We start from the raw sequence: 24,131 nt of genomic DNA, 5'->3' as shown, positions 1-24,131 counted from the left end.
TTAGTGGCCTTTTTCCAAGACAGGTTCATCCCATAATCTGCACCGCAAGCAGAGTGTCAGTCTGTGTAGATTCCACAAACAACAGAACAGAGATAATTCACCATTGGAGTCTGGCTTGAGATCCTTAGTATGATTGCCTTCAAATAGCTTTTAGCCTTTGTAGCTGGATATCCACTTACCTTAGAGCCATTTCAGCACATATAGTAAAAATTGCTCAAGTTGTTTCCACCCAGTTTCGAACTGGGGACCTTTCGCGTGTGAGGCGAACGTGATAACCACTACACTATGGAAACCTGTCTTCAGGATGCAGAAGAAAATCTTCAGACTCACAAATTAAAATGTGTATAATGAAAAAGGGAGATAGATACTCTTGGCGTTGCAAACAATTCATACTTTCTGTCAAAAGTTGGTCGTTGTTTCTGCTCGGTTTCGAACCGAGGACCTTTCGCGTGTTAGGCGAACGTGATAACCACTACACTACAGAAACTTCACTTTGGGTTCAGTGGTCTTTTTCCAAGACAGGTTCATCCAATAATATGCACTGCAAGCAGAGTGTCAGTCTGTGTAGATTCCACAAACAACAGGACAGAGCTAATTCATCATGGTAGTCTGACTTGAGGTCCTTAGTATGATTGCCTCCAAATAGCTTGAAATTATAGCCTTTGTAGCATGGAAATCCACTAACCTGAGAGCCATTTCAGCACATATAGTAAAAATTACTCAAGATGTTTCCACCCAGTTTCGAACTGGGGACCTTTCGCGTGTGAGGCGAACGTGATAACCACTACACTATGGAAACCTGTCTTGAGGTAGCATAAGGAAGTCTTGCGAATCACGAATTTTAAAAAACGTATAATGTAAAAGAGAGCTAAATACTCTTAGCGTCGCAAACAATCTATACTTTCTGTCAAAAGCTGACCGCTGTTTCTGCTCGGTTTCGAACCGAGGACCTTTCGCGTGTTAGGCGAACGTGATAACCACTACACTACAGAAACCTCATGGTGAGCTTAATTGCCTTTTTCCAAGACAGGTTCATCCCATAATCTGCCCTGCAATCAGAGTGTTGGTCTGTGTAAATTCCACAAGCAACAGGAAAGTGCTCATTGGGCTTGGTAGTCTGTCTTGAGATCCTTAGCACGATTGCCTTCAACTAGCTTGAAATTGGAGCCTTTGTAGTGTGGAAATGCGCTTGCCGGAGATCCATTTCAGCATGTTTAGTTAAAAAACACTCAATTTTATTTCTGCCCAGTTTCGAACTGGGGACCTTTCGCGTGTAAAGCGAACGTGATAACCACTACACTACAGAAACCTCACAGTGAGTTTAGTGGCCTTTTTCCAAGACAGGTTCATCCCATAATCTGCACCGCAAGCAGAGTGTCAGTCTGTGTAGATTCCACAAACAACAGAACAGAGATAATTCACCATTGGAGTCTGGCTTGAGATCCTTAGTATGATTGCCTTCAAATAGCTTTTAGCCTTTGTAGCTGGATATCCACTTACCTTATTGCCATTTCAGCACATATAGTAAAAATTGCTCAAGTTGTTTCCACCCAGTTTCGAACTGGGGACCTTTCGCGTGTGAGGCGAACGTGATAACCACTACACTATGGAAACCTGTCTTCAGGAAGCAGAAGAAAATCTTCAGACTCACAAATTAAAATGTGTATAATGTAAAAGGGAGATGGATACTCTTGGCGTTGCAAACAATTCATACTTTCTGTCAAAAGTTGGTCATTGTTTCTGCTCGGTTTCGAACCGAGGACCTTTCGCGTGTTAGGCGAACGTGATAACCACTACACTACAGAAACTTCACTTTGGGTTGAGTGGTCTTTTTCCAAGACAGGTTCATCCAATAATATGCACTGCAAGCAGAGTGTCAGTCTGTGTAGATTCCACAAACAACAGGACAGAGCTAATTCATCATGGTAGTCTGACTTGAGGTCCTTAGTATGATTGCCTCCAAATAGCTTGAAATTATAGCCTTTGTAGCATGGAAATCCACTAACCTGAGAGCCATTTCAGCACATATAGTAAAAATTACTCAAGATGTTTCCACCCAGTTTCGAACTGGGGACCTTTCGCGTGTGAGGCGAACGTGATAACCACTACACTATGGAAACCTGTCTTGAGGTAGCATAAGGAAGTCTTGCGAATCACGAATTTTAAAAAACGTATAATGTAAAAGAGAGCTAAATACTCTTAGCGTCGCAAACAATCTATACTTTCTGTCAAAAGCTGACCGCTGTTTCTGCTCGGTTTCGAACCGAGGACCTTTCGCGTATTAGGCGAACGTGATAACCACTACACTACAGAAACCTCATGGTGAGCTTAATTGCCTTTTTCCAAGACAGGTTCATCCCATAATCTGCCCTGCAATCAGAGTGTTGGTCTGTGTAAATTCCACAAGCAACAGGAAAGTGCTCATTGGGCTTGGTAGTCTGTCTTGAGATCCTTAGCACGATTGCCTTCAACTAGCTTGAAATTGGAGCCTTTGTAGTGTGGAAATGCGCTTGCCGGAGATCCATTTCAGCATGTTTAGTTAAAAAACACTCAATTTGTTTCTGCCCAGTTTCGAACTGGGGACCTTTCGCGTGTAAAGCGAACGTGATAACCACTACACTACAGAAACCTCACAGTGAGTTTAGTGGCCTTTTTCCAAGACAGGTTCATCCCATAATCTGCACCGCACGCAGAGTGTCAGTCTGTGTAGATTCCACAAACAACAGAACAGAGATAATTCACCATTGGAGTCTGGCTTGAGATCCTTAGTATGATTGCCTTCAAATAGCTTTTAGCCTTTGTAGCTGGATATCCACTTACCTTAGAGCCATTTCAGCACATATAGTAAAAATTGCTCAAGTTGTTTCCACCCAGTTTCGAACTGGGGACCTTTCGCGTGTGAGGCGAACATGATAAACACTACACTATGGAAACCTGTCTTCAGGAAGCAGAAGAAAATCTTCAGACTCACAAATTAAAATGTGTATAATGTAAAAGGGAGATAGATACTCTTGGCGTTGCAAACAATTCATACTTTCTGTCAAAAGTTGGTCGCTGTTTCTGCTCGGTTTCGAACCGAGGACCTTTCGCGTGTTAGGCGAACGTGATAACCACTACACTACAGAAACTTCACTTTGGGTTGAGTGGTCTTTTTCCAAGACAGGTTCATCCAATAATATGCACTGCAAGCAGAGTGTCAGTCTGTGTAGATTCCACAAACAACAGGACAGAGCTAATTCATCATGGTAGTCTGACTTGAGGTCCTTAGTATGATTGCCTCCAAATAGCTTGAAATTATAGCCTTTGTAGCATGGAAATCCACTAACCTGAGAGCCATTTCAGCACATATAGTAAAAATTACTCAAGATGTTTCCACCCAGTTTCGAACTGAGGACCTTTCGCGTGTGTGTCGAACGTGATAACCACTACACTATGGAAACCTGTCTTGAAGTAGCATAAGGAAGTCTTGCGAATCACGAATTTTAAAAAACGTATAATGTAAAAGAGAGCTAAATACTCTTAGCGTCGCAAACAATCTATACTTTCTGTCAAAAGCTGACCGCTGTTTCTGCTCGGTTTCGAACCGAGGACCTTTCGCGTGTTAGGCGAACGTGATAACCACTACACTACAGAAACCTCATGGTGAGCTTAATTGCCTTTTTCCAAGACAGGTTCATCCCATAATCTGCCCTGCAATCAGAGTGTTGGTCTGTGTAAATTCCACAAGCAACAGGAAAGTGCTCATTGGGCTTGGTAGTCTGTCTTGAGATCCTTAGCACGATTGCCTTCAACTAGCTTGAAATTGGAGCCTTTGTAGTGTGGAAATGCGCTTGCCGGAGATCCATTTCAGCATGTTTAGTTAAAAAACACTCAATTTGTTTCTGCCCAGTTTCGAACTGGGGACCTTTCGCATGTAAAGCGAACGTGATAACCACTACACTACAGAAACCTCACAGTGAGTTTAGTGGCCTTTTTCCAAGACAGGTTCATCCCATAATCTGCACCGCAAGCAGAGTGTCAGTCTGTGTAGATTCCACAAACAACAGAACAGAGATAATTCACCATTGGAGTCTGGCTTGAGATCCTTAGTATGATTGCCTTCAAATAGCTTTTAGCCTTTGTAGCTGGATATCCACTTACCTTAGAGCCATTTCAGCACATATAGTAAAAAATCCTCAAGTTGTTTCCACCCAGTTTAGAACTGGGGACCTTTCGCGTGTGAGGCGAACGTGATAACCACTACACTATGGAAACCTGTCTTCAGGAAGCAGAAGAAAATCTTCAGACTCACAAATTAAAATGTGTATAATGTAAAAGGGAGATAGATACTCTTGGCGTTGCAAACAATTCATACTTTCTGTCAAAAGTTGGTCGCTGTTTCTGCTCGGTTTCGAACCGAGGACCTTTCGCGTGTTAGGCGAACGTGATAACCACTACACTACAGAAACTTCACTTTGGGTTGAGTGGTCTTTTTCCAAGACAGGTTCATCCAATAATATGCACTGCAAGCAGAGTGTCAGTCTGTGTAGATTCCACAAACAACAGGACAGAGCTAATTCATCATGGTAGTCTGACTTGAGGTCCTTAGTATGATTGCCTCCAAATAGCTTGAAATTACAGACTTTGTAGCATGGAAATCCACTAACCTGAGAGCCATTTCAGCACATATAGTAAAAATTACTCAAGATGTTTCCACCCAGTTTCGAACTGGGGACCTTTCGCGTGTGAGGCGAACGTGATAACCACTACACTATGGAAACCTGTCTTGAGGTAGCATAAGGAAGTTTTGCGAATCACGAATTTTAAAAAACGTATAATGTAAAAGAGAGCTAAATAATCTTAGCGTCGCAAACAATCTATACTTTCAGTCAAAAGCTGACCGCTGTTTCTGCTCGGTTTCGAAACGAGGACCTTTCGCGTGTTAGGCGAACGTGATAACCACTACACTACAGAAACCTCATGGTGAGCTTAATTGCCTTTTTCCAAGACAGGTTCATCCCATAATCTGCCCTGCAATCAGAGTGTTGGTCTGTGTAAATTCCACAAGCAACAGGAAAGTGCTCATTGGGCTTGGTAGTCTGTCTTGAGATCCTTAGCACGATTGCCTTCAACTAGCTTGAAATTGGAGCCTTTGTAGTTTGGAAATGCGCTTGCCGGAGATCCATTTCAGCATGTTTAGTTAAAAAACACTCAATTTGTTTCTGCCCAGTTTCGAACTGGGGACCTTTCGCGTGTAAAGCGAACGTGATAACCACTACACTACAGAAACCTCACAGTGAGTTTAGTGGCCTTTTTCCAAGACAGGTTCATCCCATAATCTGCACCGCAAGCAGAGTGTCAGTCTGTGTAGATTCCACAAACAACAGAACAGAGATAATTCACCATTGGAGTCTGGCTTGAGATCCTTAGTATGATTGCCTTCAAATAGCTTTTAGCCTTTGTAGCTGGATATCCACTTACCTTAGAGCCATTTCAGCACATATAGTAAAAAATCCTCAAGTTGTTTCCACCCAGTTTAGAACTGGGGACCTTTCGCGTGTGAGGCGAACGTGATAACCACTACACTATGGAAACCTGTCTTCAGGAAGCAGAAGAAAATCTTCAGACTCACAAATTAAAATGTGTATAATGTAAAAGGGAGATAGATACTCTTGGCGTTGCAAACAATTCATACTTTCTGTCAAAAGTTGGTCATTGTTTCTGCTCGGTTTCGAACCGAGGACCTTTCGCGTGTTAGGCGAACGTGATAACCACTACACTACAGAAACTTCACTTTGGGTTGAGTGGTCTTTTTCCAAGACAGGTTCATCCAATAATATGCACTGCAAGCAGAGTGTCAGTCTGTGTAGATTCCACAAACAACAGGACAGAGCTAATTCATCATGGTAGTCTGACTTGAGGTCCTTAGTATGATTGCCTCCAAATAGCTTGAAATTACAGCCTTTGTAGCATGGAAATCCACTAACCTGAGAGCCATTTCAGCACATATAGTAAAAATTACTCAAGATGTTTCCACCCAGTTTCGAACTGGGGACCTTTCGCGTGTGAGGCGAACGTGATAACCACTACACTATGGAAACCTGTCTTGAGGTAGCATAAGGAAGTCTTGCGAATCACGAATTTTAAAAAACGTATAATGTAAAAGAGAGCTAAATACTCTTAGCGTCGCAAACAATCTATACTTTCTGTCAAAAGCTGACCGCTGTTTCTGCTCGGTTTCGAACCGAGGACCTTTCGCGTGTTAGGCGAACGTGATAACCACTACACTACAGAAACCTCATGGTGAGCTTAATTGCCTTTTTCCAAGACAGGTTCATCCCATAATCTGCCCTGCAATCAGAGTGTTGGTCTGTGTAAATTCCACAAGCAACAGGAAAGTGCTCATTGGGCTTGGTAGTCTGTCTTGAGATCCTTAGCACGATTGCCTTCAACTAGCTTGAAATTGGAGCCTTTGTAGTGTGGAAATGCGCTTGCCGGAGATCCATTTCAGCATGTTTAGTTAAAAAACACTCAATTTTATTTCTGCCCAGTTTCGAACTGGGGACCTTTCGCGTGTAAAGCAAACGTGATAACCACTACACTACAGAAACCTCACAGTGAGTTTAGTGGCCTTTTTCCAAGACAGGTTCATCCCATAATCTGCACCGCAAGCAGAGTGTCAGTCTGTGTAGATTCCACAAACAACAGAACAGAGATAATTCACCATTGGAGTCTGGCTTGAGATCCTTAGTATGATTGCCTTCAAATAGCTTTTAGCCTTTGTAGCTGGATATCCACTTACCTTAGAGCCATTTCAGCACATATAGTAAAAATTGCTCAAGTTGTTTCCACCCAGTTTCGAACTGGGGACCTTTCGCGTGTGAGGCGAACGTGATAACCACTACACTATGGAAACCTGTCTTCAGGAAGCAGAAGAAAATCTTCAGACTCACAAATTAAAATGTGTATAATGTAAAAGGGAGATAGATACTCTTGGCGTTGCAAACAATTCATACTTTCTGTCAAAAGTTGGTCATTGTTTCTGCTCGGTTTCGAACCGAGGACCTTTCGCGTGTTAGGCGAACGTGATAACCACTACACTACAGAAACTTCACTTTGGGTTGAGTGGTCTTTTTCCAAGACAGGTTCATCCAATAATATGCACTGCAAGCAGAGTGTCAGTCTGTGTAGATTCCACAAACAACAGGACAGAGCTAATTCATCATGGTAGTCTGACTTGAGGTCCTTAGTATGATTGCCTCCAAATAGCTTGAAATTACAGCCTTTGTAGCATGGAAATCCACTAACCTGAGAGCCATTTCAGCACATATAGTAAAAATTACTCAAGATGTTTCCACCCAGTTTCGAACTGGGGACCTTTCGCGTGTGAGGCGAACGTGATAACCACTACACTATGGAAACCTGTCTTGAGGTAGCATAAGGAAGTCTTGCGAATCACGAATTTTAAAAAACGTATAATGTAAAAGAGAGCTAAATACTCTTAGCGTCGCAAACAATCTATACTTTCTGTCAAAAGCTGACCGCTGTTTCTGCTCGGTTTCGAACCGAGGACCTTTCGCGTGTTAGGCGAACGTGATAACCACTACACTACAGAAACCTCATGGTGAGCTTAATTGCCTTTTTCCAAGACAGGTTCATCCCATAATCTGCCCTGCAATCAGAGTGTTGGTCTGTGTAAATTCCACAAGCAACAGGAAAGTGCTCATTGGGCTTGGTAGTCTGTCTTGAGATCCTTAGCACGATTGCCTTCAACTAGCTTGAAATTGGAGCCTTTGTAGTGTGGAAATGCGCTTGCCGGAGATCCATTTCAGCATGTTTAGTTAAAAAACACTCAATTTGTTTCTGCCCAGTTTCGAACTGGGGACCTTTCGCGTGTAAAGCGAACGTGATAACCACTACACTACAGAAACCTCACAGTGAGTTTAGTGGCCTTTTTCCAAGACAGGTTCATCCCATAATCTGCACCGCACGCAGAGTGTCAGTCTGTGTAGATTCCACAAACAACAGAACAGAGATAATTCACCATTGGAGTCTGGCTTGAGATCCTTAGTATGATTGCCTTCAAATAGCTTTTAGCCTTTGTAGCTGGATATCCACTTACCTTAGAGCCATTTCAGCACATATAGTAAAAATTGCTCAAGTTGCTTCCACCCAGTTTCGAACTGGGGACCTTTCGCGTGTGAGGCGAACGTGATAACCACTACACTATGGAAACCTGTCTTCAGGAAGCAGAAGAAAATCTTCAGACTCACAAATTAAAATGTGTATAATGTAAAAGGGAGATAGATACTCTTGGCGTTGCAAACAATTCATACTTTCTGTCAAAAGTTGGTCGTTGTTTCTGCTCGGTTTCGAACCGAGGACCTTTCGCGTGTTAGGCGAACGTGATAACCACTACACTACAGAAACTTCACTTTGGGTTGAGTGGTCTTTTTCCAAGACAGGTTCATCCAATAATATGCACTGCAAGCAGAGTGTCAGTCTGTGTAGATTCCACAAACAACAGGACAGAGCTAATTCATCATGGTAGTCTGACTTGAGGTCCTTAGTATGATTGCCTCCAAATAGCTTGAAATTATAGCCTTTGTAGCATGGAAATCCACTAACCTGAGAGCCATTTCAGCACATATAGTAAAAATTACTCAAGATGTTTCCACCCAGTTTCGAACTGAGGACCTTTCGCGTGTGTGTCGAACGTGATAACCACTACACTATGGAAACCTGTCTTGAAGTAGCATAAGGAAGTCTTGCGAATCACGAATTTTAAAAAACGTATAATGTAAAAGAGAGCTAAATACTCTTAGCGTCGCAAACAATCTATACTTTCTGTCAAAAGCTGACCGCTGTTTCTGCTCGGTTTCGAACCGAGGACCTTTCGCGTGTTAGGCGAACGTGATAACCACTACACTACAGAAACCTCATGGTGAGCTTAATTGCCTTTTTCCAAGACAGGTTCATCCCATAATCTGCCCTGCAATCAGAGTGTTGGTCTGTGTAAATTCCACAAGCAACAGGAAAGTGCTCATTGGGCTTGGTAGTCTCTCTTGAGATCCTTAGCACGATTGCCTTCAACTAGCTTGAAATTGGAGCCTTTGTAGTGTGGAAATGCGCTTGCCGGAGATCCATTTCAGCATGTTTAGTTAAAAAACACTCAATTTGTTTCTGCCCAGTTTCGAACTGGGGACCTTTCGCATGTAAAGCGAACGTGATAACCACTACACTACAGAAACCTCACAGTGAGTTTAGTGGCCTTTTTCCAAGACAGGTTCATCCCATAATCTGCACCGCAAGCAGAGTGTCAGTCTGTGTAGATTCCACAAACAACAGAACAGAGATAATTCACCATTGGAGTCTGGCTTGAGATCCTTAGTATGATTGCCTTCAAATAGCTTTTAGCCTTTGTAGCTGGATATCCACTTACCTTAGAGCCATTTCAGCACATATAGTAAAAAATCCTCAAGTTGTTTCCACCCAGTTTCGAACTGGGGACCTTTCGCGTGTGAGGCTAACGTGATAACCACTACACTATGGAAACCTGTCTTCAGGAAGCAGAAGAAAATCTTCAGACTCACAAATTAAAATGTGTATAATGTAAAAGGGAGATAGATACTCTTGGCGTTGCAAACAATTCATACTTTCTGTCAAAAGTTGGTCGCTGTTTCTGCTCGGTTTCGAACCGAGGACCTTTCGCGTGTTAGGCGATCGTGATAACCACTACACTACAGAAACTTCACTTTGGGTTGAGTGGTCTTTTTCCAAGACAGGTTCATCCAATAATATGCACTGCAAGCAGAGTGTCAGTCTGTGTAGATTCCACAAACAACAGGACAGAGCTAATTCATCATGGTAGTCTGACTTGAGGTCCTTAGTATGATTGCCTCCAAATAGCTTGAAATTATAGCCTTTGTAGCATGGAAATCCACTAACCTGAGAGCCATTTCAGCACATATAGTAAAAATTACTCAAGATGTTTCCACCCAGTTTCGAACTGAGGACCTTTCGCATGTGAGGCGAACGTGATAACCACTACACTATGGAAACCTGTCTTGAAGTAGCATAAGGAAGTCTTGCGAATCACGAATTTTGAAAAACGTATAATGTAAAAGAGAGCTAAATACTCTTAGCGTCGCAAACAATCTATACTTTCTGTCAAAAGCTGACCGCTGTTTCTGCTCGGTTTCGAACCGAGGACCTTTCGCGTGTTAGGCGAACGTGATAACCACTACACTACAGAAACCTCATGGTGAGCTTAATTGCCTTTTTCCAAGACAGGTTCATCCCATAATCTGCCCTGCAATCAGAGTGTTGGTCTGTGTAAATTCCACAAGCAACAGGAAAGTGCTCATTGGGCTTGGTAGTCTGTCTTGAGATCCTTAGCACGATTGCCTTCAACTAGCTTGAAATTGGAGCCTTTGTAGTGTGGAAATGCGCTTGCCGGAGATCCATTTCAGCATGTTTAGTTAAAAAACACTCAATTTGTTTTTGCCCAGTTTCGAACTGGGGACCTTTCGCATGTAAAGCGAACGTGATAACCACTACACTACAGAAACCTCACAGTGAGTTTGGTGGCCTTTTTCCAAGACAGGTTCATCCCATAATCTGCACCGCAAGCAGAGTGTCAGTCTGTGTAGATTCCACAAACAACAGAACAGAGATAATTCACCATTGGAGTCTGGCTTGAGATCCTTAGTATGATTGCCTTCAAATAGCTTTTAGCCTTTGTAGCTGGATATCCACTTACCTTAGAGCCATTTCAGCACATATAGTAAAAAATCCTCAAGTTGTTTCCACCCAGTTTCGAACTGGGGACCTTTCGCGTGTGAGGCGAACGTGATAACCACTACACTATGGAAACCTGTCTTCAGGAAGCAGAAGAAAATCTTCAGACTCACAAATTAAAATGTGTATAATGTAAAAGGGAGATAGATACTCTTGGCGTTGCAAACAATTCATACTTTCTGTCAAAAGTTGGTCGCTGTTTCTGCTCGGTTTCGAACCGAGGACCTTTCGCGTGTTAGGCGAACGTGATAACCACTACACTACAGAAACTTCACTTTGGGTTGAGTGGTCTTTTTCCAAGACAGGTTCATCCAATAATATGCACTGCAAGCAGAGTGTCAGTCTGTGTAGATTCCACAAACAACAGGACAGAGCTAATTCATCATGGTAGTCTGACTTGAGGTCCTTAGTATGATTGCCTCCAAATAGCTTGAAATTACAGCCTTTGTAGCATGGAAATCCACTAACCTGAGAGCCATTTCAGCACATATAGTAAAAATTACTCAAGATGTTTCCACCCAGTTTCGAACTGGGGACCTTTCGCGTGTGAGGCGAACGTGATAACCACTACACTATGGAAACCTGTCTGGAGGTAGCATAAGGAAGTCTTGCGAATCACGAATTTTAAAAAACGTATAATGTAAAAGAGAGCTAAATACTCTTAGCGTCGCAAACAATCTATACTTTCTGTCAAAAGCTGACCGCTGTTTCTGCTCGGTTTCGAACCGAGGACCTTTCGCGTGTTAGGCGAACGTGATAACCACTACACTACAGAAACCTCATGGTGAGCTTAATTGCCTTTTTCCAAGACAGGTTCATCCCATAATCTGCCCTGCAATCAGAGTGTTGGTCTGTGTAAATTCCACAAGCAACAGGAAAGTGCTCATTGGGTTTGGTAGTCTCTCTTGAGATCCTTAGCACGATTGCCTTCAACTAGCTTGAAATTGGAGCCTTTGTAGTGTGGAAATGCGCTTGCCGGAGATCCATTTCAGCATGTTTAGTTAAAAAACACTCAATTTGTTTCTGCCCAGTTTCGAACTGGGGACCTTTCGCATGTAAAGCGAACGTGATAACCACTACACTACAGAAACCTCACAGTGAGTTTAGTGGCCTTTTTCCAAGACAGGTTCATCCCATAATCTGCACCGCAAGCAGAGTGTCAGTCTGTGTAGATTCCACAAACAACAGAACAGAGATAATTCACCATTGGAGTCTGGCTTGAGATCCTTAGTATGATTGCCTTCAAATAGCTTTTAGCCTTTGTAGCTGGATATCCACTTACCTTAGAGCCATTTCAGCACATATAGTAAAAAATCCTCAAGTTGTTTCCACCCAGTTTCGAACTGGGGACCTTTCGCGTGTGAGGCTAACGTGATAACCACTACACTATGGAAACCTGTCTTCAGAAAGCAGAAGAAAATCTTCAGACTCACAAATTAAAATGTGTATAATGTAAAAGGGAGATAGATACTCTTGGCGTTGCAAACAATTCATACTTTCTGTCAAAAGTTGGTCGCTGTTTCTGCTCTGTTTCGAACTGAGGACCTTTCGCGTGTTAGGCGAACGTGATAACCACTACACTACAGAAACTTCACTTTGGGTTGAGTGGTCTTTTTCCAAGACAGGTTCATCCAATAATATGCACTGCAAGCAGAGTGTCAGTCTGTGTAGATTCCAAAAAACAACAGGACAGAGCTAATTCATCATGGTAGTCTGACTTGAGGTCCTTAGTATGATTGCCTCCAAATAGCTTGATTTGTTGAAATTACAGCCTTTGTAGCATGGAAATCCACTAACCTGAGAGCCATTTCAGCACATATAGTAAAAATTACTCAAGATGTTTCCACCCAGTTTCGAACTGGGGACCTTTCGCGTGTGAGGCGAACGTGATAACCACTACACTATGGAAACCTGTCTTGAGGTAGCATAAGGAAGTCTTGCGAATCACGAATTTTAAAAAACGTATAATGTAAAAGAGAGCTAAATACTCTTAGCGTCGCAAACAATCTATACTTTCAGTCAAAAGCTGACCGCTGTTTCTGCTCGGTTTCGAAACGAGGACCTTTCGCGTGTTAGGCGAACGTGATAACCACTACACTACAGAAACCTCATGGTGAGCTTAATTGCCTTTTTCCAAGACAGGTTCATCCCATAATCTGCCCTGCAATCAGAGTGTTGGTCTGTGTAAATTCCACAAGCAACAGGAAAGTGCTCATTGGGCTTGGTAGTCTCTCTTGAGATCCTTAGCACGATTGCCTTCAACTAGCTTGAAATTGGAGCCTTTGTAGTGTGGAAATGCGCTTGCCGGAGATCCATTTCAGCATGTTTAGTTAAAAAACACTCAATTTGTTTCTGCCCAGTTTCGAACTGGGGACCTTTCGCGTGTAAAGCGAACGTGATAACCACTACACTACAGAAACCTCACAGTGAGTTTAGTGGCCTTTTTCCAAGACAGGTTCATCCCATAATCTGCACCGCAAGCAGAGTGTCAGTCTGTGTAGATTCCACAAACAACAGAACAGAGATAATTCACCATTGGAGTCTGGCTTGAGATCCTTAGTATGATTGCCTTCAAATAACTTTTAGCCTTTGTAGCTGGATATCCACTTACCTTAGAGCCATTTCAGCACATATAGTAAAAATTGCTCAAGTTGTTTCCACCCAGTTTCGAACTGGGGACCTTTCGCGTGTGAGGCGAACGTGATAACCACTACACTATGGAAACCTGTCTTCAGGAAGCAGAAGGAAATCTTCAGACTCACAAATTAAAATGTGTATAATGTAAAAGGGAGATAGATACTCTTGGCGTTGCAAACAATTCATACTTTCTGTCAAAAGTTGGTCGTTGTTTCTGCTCGGTTTCGAACCGAGGACCTTTCGCGTGTTAGGCGAACGTGATAACCACTACACTACAGAAACTTCACTTTGGGTTGAGTGGTCTTTTTCCAAGACAGGTTCATCCAATAATATGCACTGCAAGCAGAGTGTCAGTCTGTGTAGATTCCACAAACAACAGGACAGAGCTAATTCATCATGGTAGTCTGACTTGAGGTCCTTAGTATGATTGCCTCCAAATAGCTTGAAATTATAGCCTTTGTAGCATGGAAATCCACTAACCTGAGAGCCATTTCAGCACATATAGTAAAAATTACTCAAGATGTTTCCACCCAGTTTCGAACTGAGGACCTTTCGCATGTGAGGCGAACGTGATAACCACTACACTATGGAAACCTGTCTTGAAGTAGCATAAGGAAGTCTTGCGAATCACGAATTTTAAAAAACGTATAATGTAAAAGAGAGCTAAATACTCTTAGCGTCGCAAACAATCTATACTTTCTGTCAAAAGCTGACCGCTGTTTCTGCTCGGTTTCGAACCGAGGACCTTTCGCGTGTTAGGCGAACGTGATAACCACTACACTACAGAAACCTCATGGTGAGCTTAATTGCCTTTTTCCAAGACAGGTTCATCCCATAATCTGCCCTGCAATCAGAGTGTTGGTCTGTGTAAATTCCACAAGCAACAGGAAAGTGCTCATTGGGCTTGGTAGTCTGTCTTGAGATCCTTAGCACGATTGCCTTCAACTAGCTTGAAATTGGAGCCTTTGTAGTGTGGAAATGCGCTTGCCGGAGATCCATTTCAGCATGTTTAGTTAAAAAACACTCAATTTGTTTCTGCCCAGTTTCGAACTGGGGACCTTTCGCGTGTAAAGCGAACGTGATAACCACTACACTACAGAAACCTCACAGTGAGTTTAGTGGCCTTTTTCCAAGACAGGTTCATCCCATAATCTGCACCGCAAGCAGAGTGTCAGTCTGTGTAGATTCCACAAACAACAGAACAGAGATAATTCACCATTGGAGTCTGGCTTGAGATCCTTAGTATGATTGCCTTCAAATAACTTTTAGCCTTTGTAGCTGGATATCCACTTACCTTAGAGCCATTTCAGCACATATAGTAAAAATTGCTCAAGTTGTTTCCACCCAGTTTCGAACTGGGGACCTTTCGCGTGTGAGGCGAACGTGATAACCACTACACTATGGAAACCTGTCTTCAGGAAGCAGAAGGAAATCTTCAGACTCACAAATTAAAATGTGTATAATGTAAAAGGGAGATAGATACTCTTGGCGTTGCAAACAATTCATACTTTCTGTCAAAAGTTGGTCGTTGTTTCTGCTCGGTTTCGAACCGAGGACCTTTCGCGTGTTAGGCGAACGTGATAACCACTACACTACAGAAACTTCACTTTGGGTTGAGTGGTCTTTTTCCAAGACAGGTTCATCCAATAATATGCACTGCAAGCAGAGTGTCAGTCTGTGTAGATTCCACAAACAACAGGACAGAGCTAATTCATCATGGTAGTCTGACTTGAGGTCCTTAGTATGATTGCCTCCAAATAGCTTGAAATTATAGCCTTTGTAGCATGGAAATCCACTAACCTGAGAGCCATTTCAGCACATATAGTAAAAATTACTCAAGATGTTTCCACCCAGTTTCGAACTGAGGACCTTTCGCATGTGAGGCGAACGTGATAACCACTACACTATGGAAACCTGTCTTGAAGTAGCATAAGGAAGTCTTGCGAATCACGAATTTTAAAAAACGTATAATGTAAAAGAGAGCTAAATACTCTTAGCGTCGCAAACAATCTATACTTTCTGTCAAAAGCTGACCGCTGTTTCTGCTCGGTTTCGAACCGAGGACCTTTCGCGTGTTAGGCGAACGTGATAACCACTACACTACAGAAACCTCATGGTGAGCTTAATTGCCTTTTTCCAAGACAGGTTCATCCCATAATCTGCCCTGCAATCAGAGTGTTGGTCTGTGTAAATTCCACAAGCAACAGGAAAGTGCTCATTGGGCTTGGTAGTCTGTCTTGAGATCCTTAGCACGATTGCCTTCAACTAGCTTGAAATTGGAGCCTTTGTAGTGTGGAAATGCGCTTGCCGGAGATCCATTTCAGCATGTTTAGTTAAAAAACACTCAATTTGTTTTTGCCCAGTTTCGAACTGGGGACCTTTCGCGTGTGAGGCGAACGTGATAACCACTACACTATGGAAACCTGTCTGGAGGTAGCATAAGGAAGTCTTGCGAATCACGAATTTTAAAAAACGTATAATGTAAAAGAGAGCTAAATACTCTTAGCGTCGCAAACAATCTATACTTTCTGTCAAAAGCTGACCGCTGTTTCTGCTCGGTTTCGAACCGAGGACCTTTCGCGTGTTAGGCGAACGTGATAACCACTACACTACAGAAACCTCATGGTGAGCTTAATTGCCTTTTTCCAAGACAGGTTCATCCCATAATCTGCCCTGCAATCAGAGTGTTGGTCTGTGTAAATTCCACAAGCAACAGGAAAGTGCTCATTGGGCTTGGTAGTCTCTCTTGAGATCCTTAGCACGATTGCCTTCAACTAGCTTGAAATTGGAGCCTTTGTAGTGTGGAAATGCGCTTGCCGGAGATCCATTTCAGCATGTTTAGTTAAAAAACACTCAATTTGTTTCTGCCCAGTTTCGAACTGGGGACCTTTCGCGTGTAAAGCGAACGTGATAACCACTACACTACAGAAACCTCACAGTGAGTTTAGTGGCCTTTTTCCAAGACAGGTTCATCCCATAATCTGCACCGCAAGCAGAGTGTCAGTCTGTGTAGATTCCACAAACAACAGAACAGAGATAATTCACCATTGGAGTCTGGCTTGAGATCCTTAGTATGATTGCCTTCAAATAGCTTTTAGCCTTTGTAGCTGGATATCCACTTACCTTAGAGCCATTTCAGCACATATAGTAAAAATTGCTCAAGTTGTTTCCACCCAGTTTCGAACTGGGGACCTTTCGCGTGTGAGGCGAACGTGATAACCACTACACTATGGAAACCTGTCTTCAGGAAGCAGAAGAAAAATCTTCAGACTCACAAATTAAAATGTGTATACTGTAAAAGGGAGATAGATACTCTTGGCGTTGCAAACAATTCATACTTTCTGTCAAAAGTTGGTCGTTGTTTCTGCTCGGTTTCGAACCGAGGACCTTTCGCGTGTTAGGCGAACGTGATAACCACTACACTACAGAAACTTCACTTTGGGTTGAGTGGTCTTTTTCCAAGACAGGTTCATCCAATAATATGCACTGCAAGCAGAGTGTCAGTCTGTGTAGATTCCACAAACAACAGGACAGAGCTAATTCATCATGGTAGTCTGACTTGAGGTCCTTAGTATGATTGCCTCCAAATAGCTTGAAATTATAGCCTTTGTAGCATGGAAATCCACTAACCTGAGAGCCATTTCAGCACATATAGTAAAAATTACTCAAGATGTTTCCACCCAGTTTCGAACTGAGGACCTTTCGCGTGTGTGTCGAACATGATAACCACTACACTATGGAAACCTGTCTGGAGGTAGCATAAGGAAGTCTTGCGAATCACGAATTTTAAAAAACGTATAATGTAAAAGAGAGCTAAATACTCTTAGCGTCGCAAACAATCTATACTTTCTGTCAAAAGCTGACCGCTGTTTCTGCTCGGTTTCGAACCGAGGACCTTTCGCGTGTTAGGCGAACGTGATAACCACTACACTACAGAAACCTCATGGTGAGCTTAATTGCCTTTTTCCAAGACAGGTTCATCCCATAATCTGCCCTGCAATCAGAGTGTTGGTCTGTGTAAATTCCACAAGCAACAGGAAAGTGCTCATTGGGCTTGGTAGTCTCTCTTGAGATCCTTAGCACGATTGCCTTCAACTAGCTTGAAATTGGAGCCTTTGTAGTGTGGAAATGCGCTTGCCGGAGATCCATTTCAGCATGTTTAGTTAAAAAACACTCAATTTGTTTCTGCCCAGTTTCGAACTGGGGACCTTTCGCGTGTAAAGCGAACGTGATAACCACTACACTACAGAAACCTCACAGTGAGTTTAGTGGCCTTTTTCCAAGACAGGTTCATCCCATAATCTGCACCGCAAGCAGAGTGTCAGTCTGTGTAGATTCCACAAACAACAGAACAGAGATAATTCACCATTGGAGTCTGGCTTGAGATCCTTAGTATGATTGCCTTCAAATAGCTTTTAGCCTTTGTAGCTGGATATCCACTTACCTTAGAGCCATTTCAGCACATATAGTAAAAATTGCTCAAGTTGTTTCCACCCAGTTTCGAACTGGGGACCTTTCGCGTGTGAGGCGAACGTGATAACCACTACACTATGGAAACCTGTCTTCAGGAAGCAGAAGAAAATCTTCAGACTCACAAATTAAAATGTGTATAATGTAAAAGGGAGATAGATACTCTTGGCGTTGCAAACAATTCATACTTTCTGTCAAAAGTTGGTCGTTGTTTCTGCTCGGTTTCGAACCGAGGACCTTTCGCGTGTTAGGCGAACGTGATAACCACTACACTACAGAAACTTCACTTTGGGTTGAGTGGTCTTTTTCCAAGACAGGTTCATCCAATAATATGCACTGCAAGCAGAGTGTCAGTCTGTGTAGATTCCACAAACAACAGGACAGAGCTAATTCATCATGGTAGTCTGACTTGAGGTCCTTAGTATGATTGCCTCCAAATAGCTTGAAATTATAGCCTTTGTAGCATGGAAATCCACTAACCTGAGAGCCATTTCAGCACATATAGTAAAAATTACTCAAGATGTTTCCACCCAGTTTCGAACTGGGGACCTTTCGCGTGTGAGGCGAACATGATAACCACTACACTATGGAAACCTGTCTTGAGGTAGCATAAGGAAGTCTTGCGAATCACGAATTTTAAAAAACGTATAATGTAAAAGAGAGCTAAATACTCTTAGCGTCGCAAACAATCTATACTTTCTGTCAAAAGCTGACTGCTGTTTCTGCTCGGTTTCGAACCGAGGACCTTTCGCGTGTTAGGCGATCGTGATAACCACTACACTACAGAAACCTCATGGTGAGCTTAATTGCCTTTTTCCAAGACAGGTTCATCCCATAATCTGCCCTGCAATCAGAGTGTTGGTCTGTGTAAATTCCACAAGCAACAGGAAAGTGCTCATTGGGCTTGGTAGTCTGTCTTGAGATCCTTAGCACGATTGCCTTCAACTAGCTTGAAATTGGAGCCTTTGTAGTGTGGAAATGCGCTTGCCGGAGATCCATTTCAGCATGTTTAGTTAAAAAACACTCAATTTGTTTCTGCCCAGTTTCGAACTGGGGACCTTTCGCGTGTAAAGCGAACGTGATAACCACTACACTACAGAAACCTCACAGTGAGTTTAGTGGCCTTTTTCCAAGACAGGTTCATCCCATAATCTGCACCGCAAGCAGAGTGTCAGTCTGTGTAGATTCCACAAACAACAGAACAGAGATAATTCACCATTGGAGTCTGGCTTGAGATCCTTAGTATGATTGCCTTCAAATAGCTTTTAGCCTTTGTAGCTGGATATCCACTTACCTTAGAGCCATTTCAGCACATATAGTAAAAATTGCTCAAGTTGTTTCCACCCAGTTTCGAACTGGGGACCTTTCGCGTGTGAGGCGAACGTGATAACCACTACACTATGGAAACCTGTCTTCAGGAAGCAGAAGAAAATCTTCAGACTCACAAATTAAAATGTGTATAATGTAAAAGGGAGATAGATACTCTTGGCGTTGCAAACAATTCATACTTTCTGTCAAAAGTTGGTCGTTGTTTCTGCTCGGTTTCGAACCGAGGACCTTTCGCGTGTTAGGCGAACGTGATAACCACTACACTACAGAAACTTCACTTTGGGTTGAGTGGTCTTTTTCCAAGACAGGTTCATCCAATAATATGCACTGCAAGCAGAGTGTCAGTCTGTGTAGATTCCACAAACAACAGGACAGAGCTAATTCATCATGGTAGTCTGACTTGAGGTCCTTAGTATGATTGCCTCCAAATAGCTTGAAATTATAGCCTTTGTAGCATGGAAATCCACTAACCTGAGAGCCATTTCAGCACATATAGTAAAAATTACTCAAGATGTTTCCACGCAGTTTCGAACTGAGGACCTTTCGCGTGTGTGTCGAACGTGATAACCACTACACTATGGAAACCTGTCTTGAAGTAGCATAAGGAAGTCTTGCGAATCACGAATTTTAAAAAACGTATAATGTAAAAGAGAGCTAAATACTCTTAGCGTCGCAAACAATCTATACTTTCTGTCAAAAGCTGACCGCTGTTTCTGCTCGGTTTCGAACCGAGGACCTTTCGCGTGTTAGGCGAACGTGATAACCACTACACTACAGAAACCTCATGGTGAGCTTAATTGCCTTTTTCCAAGACAGGTTCATCCCATAATCTGCCCTGCAATCAGAGTGTTGGTCTGTGTAAATTCCACAAGCAACAGGAAAGTGCTCATTGGGCTTGGTAGTCTGTCTTGAGATCCTTAGCACGATTGCCTTCAACTAGCTTGAAATTGGAGCCTTTGTAGTGTGGAAATGCGCTTGCCGGAGATCCATTTCAGCATGTTTAGTTAAAAAACACTCAATTTGTTTTTGCCCAGTTTCGAACTGGGGACCTTTCGCATGTAAAGCGAACGTGATAACCACTACACTACAGAAACCTCACAGTGAGTTTAGTGGCCTTTTTCCAAGACAGGTTCATCCCATAATCTGCACCGCAAGCAGAGTGTCAGTCTGTGTAGATTCCACAAACAACAGAACAGAGATAATTCACCATTGGAGTCTGGCTTGAGATCCTTAGTATGATTGCCTTCAAATAGCTTTTAGCCTTTGTAGCTGGATATCCACTTACCTTAGAGCCATTTCAGCACATATAGTAAAAAATCCTCAAGTTGTTTCCACCCAGTTTCGAACTGGGGACCTTTCGCGTGTGAGGCGAACGTGATAACCATTACACTATGGAAACCTGTCTTCAGGAAGCAGAAGAAAATCTTCAGACTCACAAATTAAAATGTGTATAATGTAAAAGGGAGATAGATACTCTTGGCGTTGCAAACAATTCATACTTTCTGTCAAAAGTTGGTCGCTGTTTCTGCTCGGTTTCGAACCGAGGACCTTTCGCGTGTTAGGCGAACGTGATAACCACTACACTACAGAAACTTCACTTTGGGTTGAGTGGTCTTTTTCCAAGACAGATTCATCCAATAATATGCACTGCAAGCAGAGTGTCAGTCTGTGTAGATTCCACAAACAACAGGACAGAGCTAATTCATCATGGTAGTCTGACTTGAGGTCCTTAGTATGATTGCCTCCAAATAGCTTGAAATTACAGCCTTTGTAGCATGGAAATCCACTAACCTGAGAGCCATTTCAGCACATATAGTAAAAATTACTCAAGATGTTTCCACCCAGTTTCGAACTGGGGACCTTTCGCGTGTTAGGCGAACGTGATAACCACTACACTATGGAAACCTCTCTTGAGGTAGCATAAGGAAGTCTTGCGAATCACGAATTTTAAAAAACGTATAATGTAAAAGAGAGCTAAATACTCTTAGCGTCGCAAACAATCTATACTTTCTGTCAAAAGCTGACCGCTGTTTCTGCTCGGTTTCGAACCGAGGACCTTTCGCGTGTTAGGCGAACGTGATAACCACTACACTACAGAAACCTCATGGTGAGCTTAATTGCCTTTTTCCAAGACAGGTTCATCCCATAATCTGCCCTGCAATCAGAGTGTTGGTCTGTGTAAATTCCACAAGCAACAGGAAAGTGCTCATTGGGCTTGGTAGTCTGTCTTGAGATCCTTAGCACGATTGCCTTCAACTAGCTTGAAATTGGAGCCTTTGTAGTGTGGAAATGCGCTTGCCGGAGATCCATTTCAGCATGTTTAGTTAAAAAACACTCAATTTGTTTCTGCCCAGTTTCGAACTGGGGACCTTTCGCGTGTAAAGCGAACGTGATAACCACTACACTACAGAAACCTCACAGTGAGTTTAGTGGCCTTTTTCCAAGACAGGTTCATCCCATAATCTGCACCGCAAGCAGAGTGTCAGTCTGTGTAGATTCCACAAACAACAGAACAGAGATAATTCACCATTGGAGTCTGGCTTGAGATCCTTAGTATGATTGCCTTCAAATAGCTTTTAGCCTTTGTAGCTGGATATCCACTTACCTTAGAGCCATTTCAGCACATATAGTAAAAATTGCTCAAGTTGTTTCCACCCAGTTTCGAACTGGGGACCTTTCGCGTGTGAGGCGAACGTGATAACCACTACACCATGGAAACCTGTCTTCAGGAAGCAGAAGAAAATCTTCAGACTCACAAATTAAAATGTGTATAATGTAAAAGGGAGATAGATACTCTTGGCGTTGCAAACAATTCATACTTTCTGTCAAAAGTTGGTCGTTGTTTCTGCTCGGTTTCGAACCGAAGACCTTTCGCGTGTTAGGCGAACGTGATAACCACTACACTACAGAAACTTCACTTTGGGTTGAGTGGTCTTTTTCCAAGACAGGTTCATCCAATAATATGCACTGCAAGCAGAGTGTCAGTCTGTGTAGATTCCACAAACAACAGGACAGAGCTAATTCATCATGGTAGTCTGACTTGAGGTCCTTAGTATGATTGCCTCCAAATAGCTTGAAATTATAGCCTTTGTAGCATGGAAATCCACTAACCTGAGAGCCATTTCAGCACATATAGTAAAAATTACTCCAGATGTTTCCACCCAGTTTCGAACTGGGGACCTTTCGCGTGTGAGGCGAACGTGATAACCACTACACTATGGAGACCTGTCTTGAGGTAGCATAAGGAAGTCTTGCGAATCACGAATTTTAAAAAACGTATAATGTAAAAGAGAGCTAAATACTCTTAGCGTCGCAAACAATCTATACTTTCTGTCAAAAGCTGACCGCTGTTTCTGCTCGGTTTCGAACCGAGGACCTTTCGCGTGTTAGGCGAACGTGATAACCACTACACTACAGAAACCTCATGGTGAGCTTAATTGCCTTTTTCCAAGACAGGTTCATCCCATAATCTGCCCTGCAATCAGAGTGTTGGTCTGTGTAAATTCCACAAGCAACAGGAAAGTGCTCATTGGGCTTGGTAGTCTGTCTTGAGATCCTTAGCACGATTGCCTTCAACTAGCTTGAAATTGGAGCCTTTGTAGTGTGGAAATGCGCTTGCCGGAGATCCATTTCAGCATGTTTAGTTAAAAAACACTCAATTATATTTCTGCCCAGTTTCGAACTGGGGACCTTTCGCGTGTAATGCGAACGTGATAACCACTACACTACAGAAACCTCACAGTGAGTTTAGTGGCCTTTTTCCAAGACAGGTTCATCCCATAATCTGCACCGCAAGCAGAGTGTCAGTCTGTGTAGATTCCACAAACAACAGAACAGAGATAATTCACCATTGGAGTCTGGCTTGAGATCCTTAGTATGATTGCCTTCAAATAGCTTTTAGCCTTTGTAGCTGGATATCCACTTACCTTAGAGCCATTTCAGCACATATAGTAAAAATTGCTCAAGTTGTTTCCACCCAGTTTCGAACTGCGGACCTTTCGCGTGTGAGGCGAACGTGATAACCACTACACTATGGAAACCTGTCTTCAGGAAGCAGAAGAAAATCTTCAGACTCACAAATTAAAATGTGTATAATGTAAAAGGGAGATAGATACTCTTGGCGTTGCAAACAATTCATACTTTCTGTCAAAAGTTGGTCGTTGTTTCTGCTCGGTTTCGAACCGAGGACCTTTCGCGTGTTAGGCGAACGTGATAACCACTACACTACAGAAACTTCACTTTGGGTTGAGTGGTCTTTTTCCAAGACAGGTTCATCCAATAATATGCACTGCAAGCAGAGTGTCAGTCTGTGTAGATTCCACAAACAACAGGACAGAGCTAATTCATCATGGTAGTCTGACTTGAGGTCCTTTGTATGATTGCCTCCAAATAGCTTGAAATTATAGCCTTTGTAGCATGGAAATCCACTAACCTGAGAGCCATTTCAGCACATATAGTAAAAATTACTCCAGATGTTTCCACCCAGTTTCGAACTGGGGACCTTTCGCGTGTGAGGCGAACGTGATAACCACTACACTATGGAAACCTGTCTTGAGGTAGCATAAGGAAGTCTTGCGAATCACGAATTTTAAAAAACGTATAATGTAAAAGAGAGCTAAATACTCTTAGCGTCGCAAACAATCTATACTTTCTGTCAAAAGCTGACCGCTGTTTCTGCTCGGTTTCAAACCGAGGACCTTTCGCGTGTTAGGCGAACGTGATAACCACTACACTACAGAAACCTCATGGTGAGCTTAATTGCCTTTTTCCAAGACAGGTTCATCCCATAATCTGCCCTGCAATCAGAGTGTTGGTCTGTGTAAATTCCACAAGCAACAGGAAAGTGCGAATTGGGCTTGGTAGTCTGTCTTGAGATCCTTAGCACGATTGCCTTCAACTAGCTTGAAATTGGAGCC

General features: G+C 42.7%; 65 non-coding genes across 65 annotated transcripts; all 65 read right to left on the bottom strand.

The window, feature by feature from the left end:
• Positions 1-220: 220 nt before the first annotated feature.
• On the bottom strand, positions 221-293 carry trnav-cac (transfer RNA valine (anticodon CAC)). Its single transcript has one exon. It is a non-coding gene; the product is annotated as a tRNA-Val (tRNA).
• A 121-nt stretch (positions 294-414) lies between these two features.
• trnav-aac (transfer RNA valine (anticodon AAC)) lies at positions 415-487 on the bottom strand. Its single transcript has one exon. It is a non-coding gene; the product is annotated as a tRNA-Val (tRNA).
• A 239-nt stretch (positions 488-726) lies between these two features.
• trnav-cac (transfer RNA valine (anticodon CAC)) lies at positions 727-799 on the bottom strand. Its single transcript has one exon. It is a non-coding gene; the product is annotated as a tRNA-Val (tRNA).
• A 123-nt stretch (positions 800-922) lies between these two features.
• Positions 923-995, bottom strand: trnav-aac (transfer RNA valine (anticodon AAC)). Its single transcript has one exon. It is a non-coding gene; the product is annotated as a tRNA-Val (tRNA).
• A 241-nt stretch (positions 996-1,236) lies between these two features.
• trnav-uac (transfer RNA valine (anticodon UAC)) lies at positions 1,237-1,309 on the bottom strand. The gene has a single exon. It is a non-coding gene; the product is annotated as a tRNA-Val (tRNA).
• A 232-nt stretch (positions 1,310-1,541) lies between these two features.
• On the bottom strand, positions 1,542-1,614 carry trnav-cac (transfer RNA valine (anticodon CAC)). The gene has a single exon. It is a non-coding gene; the product is annotated as a tRNA-Val (tRNA).
• A 121-nt stretch (positions 1,615-1,735) lies between these two features.
• trnav-aac (transfer RNA valine (anticodon AAC)) lies at positions 1,736-1,808 on the bottom strand. Its single transcript has one exon. It is a non-coding gene; the product is annotated as a tRNA-Val (tRNA).
• Positions 1,809-2,047: 239 nt separating this feature from the next.
• Positions 2,048-2,120, bottom strand: trnav-cac (transfer RNA valine (anticodon CAC)). Its single transcript has one exon. It is a non-coding gene; the product is annotated as a tRNA-Val (tRNA).
• Positions 2,121-2,243: 123 nt separating this feature from the next.
• Positions 2,244-2,316, bottom strand: trnai-aau (transfer RNA isoleucine (anticodon AAU)). The gene has a single exon. It is a non-coding gene; the product is annotated as a tRNA-Ile (tRNA).
• A 240-nt stretch (positions 2,317-2,556) lies between these two features.
• Positions 2,557-2,629, bottom strand: trnav-uac (transfer RNA valine (anticodon UAC)). Its single transcript has one exon. It is a non-coding gene; the product is annotated as a tRNA-Val (tRNA).
• A 426-nt stretch (positions 2,630-3,055) lies between these two features.
• Positions 3,056-3,128, bottom strand: trnav-aac (transfer RNA valine (anticodon AAC)). Its single transcript has one exon. It is a non-coding gene; the product is annotated as a tRNA-Val (tRNA).
• A 435-nt stretch (positions 3,129-3,563) lies between these two features.
• On the bottom strand, positions 3,564-3,636 carry trnav-aac (transfer RNA valine (anticodon AAC)). Its single transcript has one exon. It is a non-coding gene; the product is annotated as a tRNA-Val (tRNA).
• A 240-nt stretch (positions 3,637-3,876) lies between these two features.
• trnav-uac (transfer RNA valine (anticodon UAC)) lies at positions 3,877-3,949 on the bottom strand. Its single transcript has one exon. It is a non-coding gene; the product is annotated as a tRNA-Val (tRNA).
• A 426-nt stretch (positions 3,950-4,375) lies between these two features.
• trnav-aac (transfer RNA valine (anticodon AAC)) lies at positions 4,376-4,448 on the bottom strand. Its single transcript has one exon. It is a non-coding gene; the product is annotated as a tRNA-Val (tRNA).
• Positions 4,449-4,687: 239 nt separating this feature from the next.
• trnav-cac (transfer RNA valine (anticodon CAC)) lies at positions 4,688-4,760 on the bottom strand. Its single transcript has one exon. It is a non-coding gene; the product is annotated as a tRNA-Val (tRNA).
• Positions 4,761-5,196: 436 nt separating this feature from the next.
• trnav-uac (transfer RNA valine (anticodon UAC)) lies at positions 5,197-5,269 on the bottom strand. Its single transcript has one exon. It is a non-coding gene; the product is annotated as a tRNA-Val (tRNA).
• A 426-nt stretch (positions 5,270-5,695) lies between these two features.
• On the bottom strand, positions 5,696-5,768 carry trnav-aac (transfer RNA valine (anticodon AAC)). The gene has a single exon. It is a non-coding gene; the product is annotated as a tRNA-Val (tRNA).
• A 239-nt stretch (positions 5,769-6,007) lies between these two features.
• On the bottom strand, positions 6,008-6,080 carry trnav-cac (transfer RNA valine (anticodon CAC)). The gene has a single exon. It is a non-coding gene; the product is annotated as a tRNA-Val (tRNA).
• Positions 6,081-6,203: 123 nt separating this feature from the next.
• On the bottom strand, positions 6,204-6,276 carry trnav-aac (transfer RNA valine (anticodon AAC)). The gene has a single exon. It is a non-coding gene; the product is annotated as a tRNA-Val (tRNA).
• A 241-nt stretch (positions 6,277-6,517) lies between these two features.
• Positions 6,518-6,590, bottom strand: trnav-uac (transfer RNA valine (anticodon UAC)). Its single transcript has one exon. It is a non-coding gene; the product is annotated as a tRNA-Val (tRNA).
• A 232-nt stretch (positions 6,591-6,822) lies between these two features.
• trnav-cac (transfer RNA valine (anticodon CAC)) lies at positions 6,823-6,895 on the bottom strand. Its single transcript has one exon. It is a non-coding gene; the product is annotated as a tRNA-Val (tRNA).
• Positions 6,896-7,016: 121 nt separating this feature from the next.
• On the bottom strand, positions 7,017-7,089 carry trnav-aac (transfer RNA valine (anticodon AAC)). The gene has a single exon. It is a non-coding gene; the product is annotated as a tRNA-Val (tRNA).
• A 239-nt stretch (positions 7,090-7,328) lies between these two features.
• Positions 7,329-7,401, bottom strand: trnav-cac (transfer RNA valine (anticodon CAC)). Its single transcript has one exon. It is a non-coding gene; the product is annotated as a tRNA-Val (tRNA).
• A 123-nt stretch (positions 7,402-7,524) lies between these two features.
• Positions 7,525-7,597, bottom strand: trnav-aac (transfer RNA valine (anticodon AAC)). Its single transcript has one exon. It is a non-coding gene; the product is annotated as a tRNA-Val (tRNA).
• A 240-nt stretch (positions 7,598-7,837) lies between these two features.
• trnav-uac (transfer RNA valine (anticodon UAC)) lies at positions 7,838-7,910 on the bottom strand. Its single transcript has one exon. It is a non-coding gene; the product is annotated as a tRNA-Val (tRNA).
• A 426-nt stretch (positions 7,911-8,336) lies between these two features.
• On the bottom strand, positions 8,337-8,409 carry trnav-aac (transfer RNA valine (anticodon AAC)). Its single transcript has one exon. It is a non-coding gene; the product is annotated as a tRNA-Val (tRNA).
• A 435-nt stretch (positions 8,410-8,844) lies between these two features.
• On the bottom strand, positions 8,845-8,917 carry trnav-aac (transfer RNA valine (anticodon AAC)). The gene has a single exon. It is a non-coding gene; the product is annotated as a tRNA-Val (tRNA).
• A 240-nt stretch (positions 8,918-9,157) lies between these two features.
• On the bottom strand, positions 9,158-9,230 carry trnav-uac (transfer RNA valine (anticodon UAC)). Its single transcript has one exon. It is a non-coding gene; the product is annotated as a tRNA-Val (tRNA).
• A 934-nt stretch (positions 9,231-10,164) lies between these two features.
• On the bottom strand, positions 10,165-10,237 carry trnav-aac (transfer RNA valine (anticodon AAC)). The gene has a single exon. It is a non-coding gene; the product is annotated as a tRNA-Val (tRNA).
• Positions 10,238-10,477: 240 nt separating this feature from the next.
• Positions 10,478-10,550, bottom strand: trnav-uac (transfer RNA valine (anticodon UAC)). The gene has a single exon. It is a non-coding gene; the product is annotated as a tRNA-Val (tRNA).
• A 232-nt stretch (positions 10,551-10,782) lies between these two features.
• trnav-cac (transfer RNA valine (anticodon CAC)) lies at positions 10,783-10,855 on the bottom strand. Its single transcript has one exon. It is a non-coding gene; the product is annotated as a tRNA-Val (tRNA).
• Positions 10,856-10,976: 121 nt separating this feature from the next.
• Positions 10,977-11,049, bottom strand: trnav-aac (transfer RNA valine (anticodon AAC)). The gene has a single exon. It is a non-coding gene; the product is annotated as a tRNA-Val (tRNA).
• Positions 11,050-11,288: 239 nt separating this feature from the next.
• Positions 11,289-11,361, bottom strand: trnav-cac (transfer RNA valine (anticodon CAC)). Its single transcript has one exon. It is a non-coding gene; the product is annotated as a tRNA-Val (tRNA).
• A 123-nt stretch (positions 11,362-11,484) lies between these two features.
• On the bottom strand, positions 11,485-11,557 carry trnav-aac (transfer RNA valine (anticodon AAC)). Its single transcript has one exon. It is a non-coding gene; the product is annotated as a tRNA-Val (tRNA).
• Positions 11,558-11,797: 240 nt separating this feature from the next.
• Positions 11,798-11,870, bottom strand: trnav-uac (transfer RNA valine (anticodon UAC)). The gene has a single exon. It is a non-coding gene; the product is annotated as a tRNA-Val (tRNA).
• A 747-nt stretch (positions 11,871-12,617) lies between these two features.
• On the bottom strand, positions 12,618-12,690 carry trnav-cac (transfer RNA valine (anticodon CAC)). Its single transcript has one exon. It is a non-coding gene; the product is annotated as a tRNA-Val (tRNA).
• Positions 12,691-13,126: 436 nt separating this feature from the next.
• On the bottom strand, positions 13,127-13,199 carry trnav-uac (transfer RNA valine (anticodon UAC)). The gene has a single exon. It is a non-coding gene; the product is annotated as a tRNA-Val (tRNA).
• Positions 13,200-13,431: 232 nt separating this feature from the next.
• On the bottom strand, positions 13,432-13,504 carry trnav-cac (transfer RNA valine (anticodon CAC)). The gene has a single exon. It is a non-coding gene; the product is annotated as a tRNA-Val (tRNA).
• A 121-nt stretch (positions 13,505-13,625) lies between these two features.
• On the bottom strand, positions 13,626-13,698 carry trnav-aac (transfer RNA valine (anticodon AAC)). The gene has a single exon. It is a non-coding gene; the product is annotated as a tRNA-Val (tRNA).
• A 435-nt stretch (positions 13,699-14,133) lies between these two features.
• Positions 14,134-14,206, bottom strand: trnav-aac (transfer RNA valine (anticodon AAC)). Its single transcript has one exon. It is a non-coding gene; the product is annotated as a tRNA-Val (tRNA).
• A 240-nt stretch (positions 14,207-14,446) lies between these two features.
• Positions 14,447-14,519, bottom strand: trnav-uac (transfer RNA valine (anticodon UAC)). Its single transcript has one exon. It is a non-coding gene; the product is annotated as a tRNA-Val (tRNA).
• A 232-nt stretch (positions 14,520-14,751) lies between these two features.
• trnav-cac (transfer RNA valine (anticodon CAC)) lies at positions 14,752-14,824 on the bottom strand. The gene has a single exon. It is a non-coding gene; the product is annotated as a tRNA-Val (tRNA).
• A 121-nt stretch (positions 14,825-14,945) lies between these two features.
• On the bottom strand, positions 14,946-15,018 carry trnav-aac (transfer RNA valine (anticodon AAC)). The gene has a single exon. It is a non-coding gene; the product is annotated as a tRNA-Val (tRNA).
• Positions 15,019-15,453: 435 nt separating this feature from the next.
• trnav-aac (transfer RNA valine (anticodon AAC)) lies at positions 15,454-15,526 on the bottom strand. The gene has a single exon. It is a non-coding gene; the product is annotated as a tRNA-Val (tRNA).
• Positions 15,527-15,962: 436 nt separating this feature from the next.
• Positions 15,963-16,035, bottom strand: trnav-aac (transfer RNA valine (anticodon AAC)). The gene has a single exon. It is a non-coding gene; the product is annotated as a tRNA-Val (tRNA).
• Positions 16,036-16,275: 240 nt separating this feature from the next.
• On the bottom strand, positions 16,276-16,348 carry trnav-uac (transfer RNA valine (anticodon UAC)). The gene has a single exon. It is a non-coding gene; the product is annotated as a tRNA-Val (tRNA).
• Positions 16,349-16,580: 232 nt separating this feature from the next.
• Positions 16,581-16,653, bottom strand: trnav-cac (transfer RNA valine (anticodon CAC)). The gene has a single exon. It is a non-coding gene; the product is annotated as a tRNA-Val (tRNA).
• A 122-nt stretch (positions 16,654-16,775) lies between these two features.
• On the bottom strand, positions 16,776-16,848 carry trnav-aac (transfer RNA valine (anticodon AAC)). Its single transcript has one exon. It is a non-coding gene; the product is annotated as a tRNA-Val (tRNA).
• A 435-nt stretch (positions 16,849-17,283) lies between these two features.
• On the bottom strand, positions 17,284-17,356 carry trnav-aac (transfer RNA valine (anticodon AAC)). The gene has a single exon. It is a non-coding gene; the product is annotated as a tRNA-Val (tRNA).
• A 240-nt stretch (positions 17,357-17,596) lies between these two features.
• trnav-uac (transfer RNA valine (anticodon UAC)) lies at positions 17,597-17,669 on the bottom strand. The gene has a single exon. It is a non-coding gene; the product is annotated as a tRNA-Val (tRNA).
• A 232-nt stretch (positions 17,670-17,901) lies between these two features.
• On the bottom strand, positions 17,902-17,974 carry trnav-cac (transfer RNA valine (anticodon CAC)). The gene has a single exon. It is a non-coding gene; the product is annotated as a tRNA-Val (tRNA).
• A 121-nt stretch (positions 17,975-18,095) lies between these two features.
• On the bottom strand, positions 18,096-18,168 carry trnav-aac (transfer RNA valine (anticodon AAC)). The gene has a single exon. It is a non-coding gene; the product is annotated as a tRNA-Val (tRNA).
• A 748-nt stretch (positions 18,169-18,916) lies between these two features.
• Positions 18,917-18,989, bottom strand: trnav-uac (transfer RNA valine (anticodon UAC)). Its single transcript has one exon. It is a non-coding gene; the product is annotated as a tRNA-Val (tRNA).
• Positions 18,990-19,221: 232 nt separating this feature from the next.
• trnav-cac (transfer RNA valine (anticodon CAC)) lies at positions 19,222-19,294 on the bottom strand. The gene has a single exon. It is a non-coding gene; the product is annotated as a tRNA-Val (tRNA).
• Positions 19,295-19,415: 121 nt separating this feature from the next.
• On the bottom strand, positions 19,416-19,488 carry trnav-aac (transfer RNA valine (anticodon AAC)). The gene has a single exon. It is a non-coding gene; the product is annotated as a tRNA-Val (tRNA).
• Positions 19,489-19,923: 435 nt separating this feature from the next.
• trnav-aac (transfer RNA valine (anticodon AAC)) lies at positions 19,924-19,996 on the bottom strand. Its single transcript has one exon. It is a non-coding gene; the product is annotated as a tRNA-Val (tRNA).
• A 240-nt stretch (positions 19,997-20,236) lies between these two features.
• On the bottom strand, positions 20,237-20,309 carry trnav-uac (transfer RNA valine (anticodon UAC)). Its single transcript has one exon. It is a non-coding gene; the product is annotated as a tRNA-Val (tRNA).
• Positions 20,310-20,735: 426 nt separating this feature from the next.
• On the bottom strand, positions 20,736-20,808 carry trnav-aac (transfer RNA valine (anticodon AAC)). The gene has a single exon. It is a non-coding gene; the product is annotated as a tRNA-Val (tRNA).
• Positions 20,809-21,243: 435 nt separating this feature from the next.
• trnav-aac (transfer RNA valine (anticodon AAC)) lies at positions 21,244-21,316 on the bottom strand. The gene has a single exon. It is a non-coding gene; the product is annotated as a tRNA-Val (tRNA).
• A 240-nt stretch (positions 21,317-21,556) lies between these two features.
• Positions 21,557-21,629, bottom strand: trnav-uac (transfer RNA valine (anticodon UAC)). Its single transcript has one exon. It is a non-coding gene; the product is annotated as a tRNA-Val (tRNA).
• Positions 21,630-21,861: 232 nt separating this feature from the next.
• Positions 21,862-21,934, bottom strand: trnav-cac (transfer RNA valine (anticodon CAC)). The gene has a single exon. It is a non-coding gene; the product is annotated as a tRNA-Val (tRNA).
• Positions 21,935-22,563: 629 nt separating this feature from the next.
• On the bottom strand, positions 22,564-22,636 carry trnav-aac (transfer RNA valine (anticodon AAC)). The gene has a single exon. It is a non-coding gene; the product is annotated as a tRNA-Val (tRNA).
• Positions 22,637-22,877: 241 nt separating this feature from the next.
• On the bottom strand, positions 22,878-22,950 carry trnav-uac (transfer RNA valine (anticodon UAC)). Its single transcript has one exon. It is a non-coding gene; the product is annotated as a tRNA-Val (tRNA).
• Positions 22,951-23,376: 426 nt separating this feature from the next.
• trnav-aac (transfer RNA valine (anticodon AAC)) lies at positions 23,377-23,449 on the bottom strand. Its single transcript has one exon. It is a non-coding gene; the product is annotated as a tRNA-Val (tRNA).
• Positions 23,450-23,688: 239 nt separating this feature from the next.
• Positions 23,689-23,761, bottom strand: trnav-cac (transfer RNA valine (anticodon CAC)). Its single transcript has one exon. It is a non-coding gene; the product is annotated as a tRNA-Val (tRNA).
• Positions 23,762-24,131: the final 370 nt, after the last annotated feature.

This window comes from Pseudorasbora parva, chromosome 5, assembly GCF_024679245.1.
Source record: "Pseudorasbora parva isolate DD20220531a chromosome 5, ASM2467924v1, whole genome shotgun sequence".
NCBI classification, from domain to species: Eukaryota; Metazoa; Chordata; class Actinopteri; order Cypriniformes; family Gobionidae; genus Pseudorasbora; species Pseudorasbora parva.
The sequence above is the reverse complement of the archived record's forward strand: the minus strand, read 5'-3'. Positions and strand labels throughout refer to the sequence as shown.